Raw genomic sequence first — 6,873 nt, 5'->3', positions numbered from 1 at the left:
TCCTGGCAAGGAGTCTGTCCTGAGAAGGGGATCCAGCCTCTGCCACTCTCTGGAGAGGGAAACCAGCAGTGTCCATGCCACCCGGGGACACAAAGGGCGACTTTCGCAAGACCACCCTTCATCTGAACTGCTTTGGATGTGTCCTTGGGGATGGGCTATCATGCCTTCTATGGCAAATACTGGTTCACTTGCCATTGCCCAGAGCGGCTGCCACAGATGTAGATTGCTACGTTGCAGATGTTTATATGTAAGCAGAGAAATGCTTTTTTTTGGTAGATACTGATATGCCTTGGAAAATCACACAAACTCCTGAAGGATTATGGAAAGATTATTGACAGTAGCCCCACCAGCTTTGCATCTCAGGAAGCGGGATGCCAGAGCGAAGGGAAGGATGGTTTGGGCACTTTCCTGGGACCTGGGAACTGAAGCGTGCTCCCTCTCCCTGACACCCTGCCCTCCTCAGCGAGCTGTGTGAGAAACTCTGCCAACGAGGTCTGAACTCACAGCCGTGTCAGGTAACTTATGTCGAACGGCAGCCGCTGTTGTCCTGCCTGCTCAGGATTGGAGCTTCCATTGGAGCCCAAACCCTTTCAAGTCACACTGCCTCCATCTTCCCTCTGACCCTGGCTGTTGTGTGACACAACTGTCCCGGATCTCCAGGCAGGATGGGCAAAAGTTTGATGTCTCAACTGGAACTTTTCTCTTTGCTGGAAATGTGAGTGCAGCAGGCTCGAGCCAAGAGGCCCAAAACCCGAAACTTCCCCTAGGACCAACTAATAAAACATCCCATAGGCTGTGGGACTTTCCCTTTTCTCACAGAGAATTCGTGAGTCCAGATCACACAGCTTCACCTATTTTTCCCTCTCACTTTGTAAATTGGCTCTCAGCATTTATGGATTCAATCTGTTTTGCCACCTTGAAACTGTCTTTTTGAAAAACTAGCCCAGCTTTTTCTGTTTTTGTTGTTTTGTTTTTGGTTTTTTTTAACCCAAATGAAGGTGCAGCATTGAAGCGGGTCTCCAAATCTGGAGCATCTTTGCACAATGCCTGCTCCCAGAGGGGAAATATCTCAGCCTGCAATTGGAAATGGGTGAAGCTGTAGGGGATAAATGTTGTTGCTTCAGAGTGTGTTTGGTATGCACACAATCCAAAAAGATTGTGAAGGTGAAATGGTGTGAAAGAAACAGGGAAACTGCCCATCCAGTGGAGCTCTGCAGAGCGAGGATGGAGCTGTGCAAAGCATGAGGTGATACGAGGGGGATTAGCAAGTAGAGAAGACTTTTGAAGGGAAGGCTTTGCAAGGGAGTAGCCTGACTTCGCCCAGCTAAAAAAATAGAGACCAGGCAGCGTGCTGAAGTGATGGGGAGAAGTGTCCTGGGGTAAAAGAGCATGGCTGAGAGAAGGCTGGAGAGTTTTGGGTCACCGAGATTTGAGGTCGTCCTTTCAAGGTCTGAGCAAGCTGAGCTTTGGAGCTGAGGAAGAATAAAGAAGCTCTCAAGGATGTTTTGGAATTAGTGCTACCATCACTAACAGCAGTCACAAGACAGTGGTGTAAGGGAACTCCTTCTTCTTCGTGATGGTGAACTAAGGCTCTTTCATTTCCTTCCCAACAGTTCTTCTTAGTTGACAAAATAGCTCTAAGTTCTCAGTGCTTAGCCTCTGGCATGCAATTCTTAGCACAGTGCTTTTTCTCTCACTGCTAACTCTTCGTTACCATTGAAAGATTTCACCTCTTCGACAGAAATGCCCTTAATTCGTCTCTGCTGCGTCTGTTTCTCACAATTTTCGTCAGGACAGGGAGGTGGAATAGAGGGGTTGTTTCAGTTTTAGCCAAAGAGGGCCAAGGGACAGATCCCAGATCCGTAAAAAGACACAAAGGCAGGCAAAATGTGGATGTGGTGTACACTGACACAGCACCGTTACCCGCATTTCCATTCTTTGAAGTCCTAACTGTGCGGCAGGGATCCTGGAAGCTCAGAGCTCCCTTCATCTGCCCTGCATTTCAGCATGTAAAATGAAGCTCACCTAGTCCTAAAGTTGGTTTTGATTCTCTTCACAGCCTAAAGCATCACATGGGCCAGGAGATTGGCCAGGACGCGTCAAGAGGAATCACACTTCTCTGCACCAAAAGCTTAGGTCTTCCCAGGAACCTCAGGAGGCATGGCATAGCGATTCCTGGGTTCAAGGAGCCGGTCAAAGGCCTCGTCTCCATTTCCGTAACGGTGGCTTCGATGCCGGGCTGTTGTGTGCAGACTGCATACAGGAACGCTGACTTTTATTGAGCCACCTGCTCAGATCTCTGAGCTGGCCCTGCTTGGAACCAAAGGTAGGGCTAGAGACCTCCTGAGCACAGGGCAATGCCACCCTGAACTGTCCCATGAACCTCCGCTGTAGAGTCCCTCGCTTCCAGCTGAATCCCTTCTCCTGGGGCACACTGCAAGGCACAGGTTCATGGAAGGCTTGCTGGGAAAGGGAATGCTGGGGGTCTCTGGTCCAGCCTGCCACCAAAGGGGAGGGTATCCCCAAGTCCAGGGTCAGGCTGGCTGTGAGTTTGTGAAGCTGAACGCTGAAAACTTCCACAGAGGGAGATTACAGAGAGTCCCTGGGTGTCCTGCTGCCCTGCAGCACCACCCACCTACTCAGTTTTTCCTCAGGCCCAGTGGGAAGCTCCCCGGAGGCACCTTGTGGCTGTTGCCTCTGCCATGCCATCTGCCACTGCAGAAGAGTGTGACTCCATCATCATCGCTCCAGGAAGGTGTCACCTGCTTTTGGACTGCCCTGTGCCTCCCCTTCCGCAGACTGAAGAGGCCCACTTGCCTCCACTTCTCCACCCAGCTCAGGTGCTTCAGGCCCCTGACCCCCTCATGACCGACTTCCTCTGCCCTTCTCCAGTTTCTGCATCCTCCTTTCCAAACGGCAAAGCCACTGGCTCATGTGGCATCCATCCTAACTCCCACGCCCTTCTCCCCAGGGCACTCCTCAGCCACTCAGGTCCCAGCCTGTCCTGGTGCACGAGGTTATTCTGCCCCCAGCGCAGACCTTGCCCCCTCGGCCTTGTCAAACTTGTGGAGGTTTCTGCTGGCCAAATCCACAAGTGTGTCAAGGCCCCACTGGACTGAAAATCCAACGTGGCAGTGTTTAAGCTTTGTGGGCCAGTGTCTCAAACAAGAGAAGAACATGGGGACTTGCAGGACGCTCCAGGTAATGGGAATGATGTGCTTAACAGAGTTGCTACCCAAGGTGGAAAATACCACAGTAACCATCTCAGAAATACCAAAAGATTGTACGAAAGAAGAAATGCATGGCCACTGGGGAAAGGAGTAACAGGGCAGGCTGTTCTTTTTGGAGGGTGTTAGGATAGCGAAAGAGAGGAACTTGTGGTATTGGGGGGAGAGGGAAAATGGAACTGAAAAGTGAAGCAAAGGATGTGGTCAGGGCTGTTTGGGGGCACCTGTGAAGCAGCCCTGCACCTGATGTGAATGACTTCTGTGGTCAGAGAGCACCTTAGAGCTTTCCCTAATTTGAAAACATGAAGGGGAAGGAAGGTCAGCATCATTCAGGCTGCAAGGCACCTTGGGAGGTGTCTTGACCAACCTCCTGCTCCAAGAAGGGTCAGACCAGATTACTCAGGGCTTTATCCAAACACGTCTTGGCCACTTTCTGGGATAGAGCCGGTGCTCACTCCCTGGGAAACAGCTCCCAGCATTTGACTATCTTCATGTTGGAAAACATTCTCCCTAGATGTGGCCTGTCTCTCTTGTTTCAGCCCATTGCCTCTTGTCCTTGTGTCTTGTACCATGGACATGAGCCTGACTCAGACGTCCTGGGAACAGTGTAATGCTTCTGCATGTTCCCCCCAAGAACTTCCCATCTCCAGGCAGGACCAGCCCAGCTCCCTCAACCTCTCCTCACAGGCAAAGCGCTGACCTTCTTGGGGGCCCTTTGCTAAGCCTGCAATATCTTTGCCAATATCTTTCCTGTATTGGGATCTGAAATTGGGATGCAGTAACCTGGAGAATCCCTTCCCTCAATGTCCTGGCAGTGCTCCTAGTCATACAGCTCAGGGGGCTTCTGGTCTCCCTTTGCATTGGGTTTGCATGGCAAGGTTTTGGAAGCGGGAGGGCTACAGGGGTGGCTTCTGTGAGAACCTGCCAGAAGCTTCCCTTATGTCCGATAGAGCCAATGATGTCAGCCACGTCCAAGACAGACCCGCTGCTGGCCAAGGCTGAGCCCATCAGCGACGGTGGTAGCGCCTCCGTGATAACATATTTAAGAAGGGGAAAATACTGCTGTGCAACAGCAGTTGGAAGACAGGAGGGAGAAGATGTGAGAGGAACAACTCTGCAGACACCAAGGTCAGTGAAGAAGGAGGGGGAGGAGGTGCTGCAGGTGCTGGAGCAGAGATTCTCCTGCAGCCCATGGTGAAGACCATGGTCAGGCAGGCTGTCCCCCTGCAGCCCGTGGAGGTCCACAGTGGAGCAGTTTGTGAAGAACTGCAGCCCGTGGGAAGGACCCACATTGCAGAAGTTCATGGAGGACTGCCTCCCGTGGGAGGGACCCCATGCTGGAGCAGGGGAAGAGTGTGAGGAGGAAGGAGCAGCAGAGACAATGTGTGATGATCTGTCCGCAACTCCGATTCCCTGTTCCCCTGCACCACTCAGGGGGAGGAGGTAGAGAAATGGGGAGTGAAGTTGAGCCAGGGGAGAAGGGAAGGGTGGGGGGAAGGTGTTTTTTAGACTTGTTCTTATTTCTCATTATCCTACTCTGACTTGACTGATAATAAATGAAATGAATTTCCCCAAGTCGAGTCTGTTTTGCCTGTGACGGTAATTGCTGAGTGATCTCCCTGTCCTTATCTCAACCCACAAACCTCTTGTCGTATTTTTATCGCCCTGTCCAGCTGAGGAGGGGGAGTGATAGAGTGGCTTGGTGGGCACCTGGCATCCAGCCAAGGTCAGCCCACCACACTCTCCTAGGAAGAGCTGATGGCATTTGTTCTCACTCGGGTTGCTGTGCATGCTTATGTCTCATAGGCACAATGCAAACATGGACTTCTGACCTCATCGTTTGGTGTCCCTCCGCGGAGGGACAACCAACCTCCCCAAGCTGAGGTGAGAGGCCAGTGCTGGAAATGGTGGTTGTTATTGTCTGTTTGGTGACGATTGCTGTGGGGCAGCTTCCCCCGGGTGCCCAGCGAACATGGGCACAGACCAGACCCTGCTCTGCCGGTCCTTCATGTCTCTCCCAGGAAGCCTGGCTGTGCGAGGACACTGCCACGTGCCCCCACCATGCACACTCACACCCTTTAGGTCTTCACTGGTGTTTTCTCTCCGCTGCATTTTCCTGGGCATCTTCTTGAGAGAACCGTTAGAAGCAGACCCAAGCCTCCAGGCACTGCCCTTAGGAGAACCCCTTTCATGATGGAAATGCTGTTACGAACGTCAGCTCTGTCACAGAAGTGCCCGTTGCTTGTCCCTGCCTGCTGGCACTGACTGCCGCACAGCAGGACTATGACCAAGCTGCCAGTGCTCTCATGCCGTACGCCAACACAAAGGCTCAGAAGAAGAGTGTGGGGGTGGAAAGAGAGCAGCTCGGGAAAGACCAAGTGCTGGTGCTCCCTGGCAGCGTTGCTGTGCTGGCACTCTTTTCCCCTCCACCTCTGCCCACAGGCACTGCCCTTGCAGTTCCAGAGAAGGTCTCGGAGAAAGGACCTCGGACAAACAAGTCACTGTAGGATCCTGCATTTAGTTTTAAAACACAGAGAGCACGGCTCGTCACGCAGTCTCTGGGTCACACAAGACAGGCAGATACTGAATTAGGAATGGTATGAATACTGACATTTCTTTGTGAACAATATTATTGCAACTTCGAAAAGCTAAAAACCAAACAAAACAAAACAAACCAACTACCAAAGACAGGCTGGTCCCACAGTGAGTTACATTGTAAGTGATATGCAAAAGAAGACAAGCAGTTTATTGCTGCTTTAAAAACATCCAGTCATCAGTTTCCACACCGGATCCTTGAGCTCCCGGTTCCTCATGCTGTAGATGAGGGGGTTCACTGCCGGAGGCACCACCGAATACAAAACAGCCACCACCAGGTCCAGGGATGGGGAGGAGATGGAGGGGACTTCAGGTTGGCAAACATGCCAGTGCTGATAAACAGGGAGACCACGGCCAGGTGAGGGAGGCACGTGGAAAAGGCTTTGTGCCGTCCCTGCTCAGAGGGGATCCTCAGCACGGCCCTGAAGATCTGCACATAGGACAGCACAATGAAAACAAAACACCACCAAAATACAAAAGCACTAACCACAAGAAGCCGGGCTTCCCTGAGGTAGGCATCTGAGCAGGAGAGTTTGAGGATCTGGGCGATTTCACAGAAGAACTGGTCCATGGCATTGCCTTGGCAGAGTGGTAGTGAAAATGTATTGGCTGTGTGCAGCAGAGCATAGAGACACCCACTACCCCAGGCAGCTGCTGCCATGTAGACACAAGCTCTGCTGCCCAGGAGGGTCCTGTAGTGCAGGGGTTTGCAGATGGCAACATAGCGGTCATAGGCCATGACGGTGAGCAAATAAAACTCTGCTGAAATGAAAAAGACAAACAGAAAGACTTGGGCAGCACATCCTGCATAGGAGATGGCTCTGGTGTCCCAGAGGGAGCTGGCCATGGCTTTGGGGACAGTAGTAGAAATGGAGCCCAGGTCGAGGAGGGAGAGGTTGAGGAGGAAGAAGTTCATGGGGGTGTGGAGGCGGTGGTCGCAGGCTACAGCGGTGATGATGAGGCCGTTGCCCAGAAGAGCACCCAGGTAGATGCCCAGGAAGAGCCAGAAGTACAAGAGCTGCAGCTCCCGCGTGTCTGTGAATGCCAGGAG

General features: G+C 52.1%; 1 pseudogene; it reads right to left on the bottom strand.

The window, feature by feature from the left end:
- Positions 1–5,983: 5,983 nt before the first annotated feature.
- On the bottom strand, positions 5,984–6,561 carry LOC127028647 (olfactory receptor 14C36-like; annotated as a pseudogene).
- Positions 6,562–6,873: the final 312 nt, after the last annotated feature.

This window comes from Gymnogyps californianus, unplaced genomic scaffold (assembly GCF_018139145.2).
Source record: "Gymnogyps californianus isolate 813 unplaced genomic scaffold, ASM1813914v2 HiC_scaffold_38, whole genome shotgun sequence".
NCBI classification, from domain to species: domain Eukaryota; kingdom Metazoa; phylum Chordata; class Aves; order Accipitriformes; family Cathartidae; genus Gymnogyps; species Gymnogyps californianus.
The sequence above is the reverse complement of the archived record's forward strand: the minus strand, read 5'-3'. Positions and strand labels throughout refer to the sequence as shown.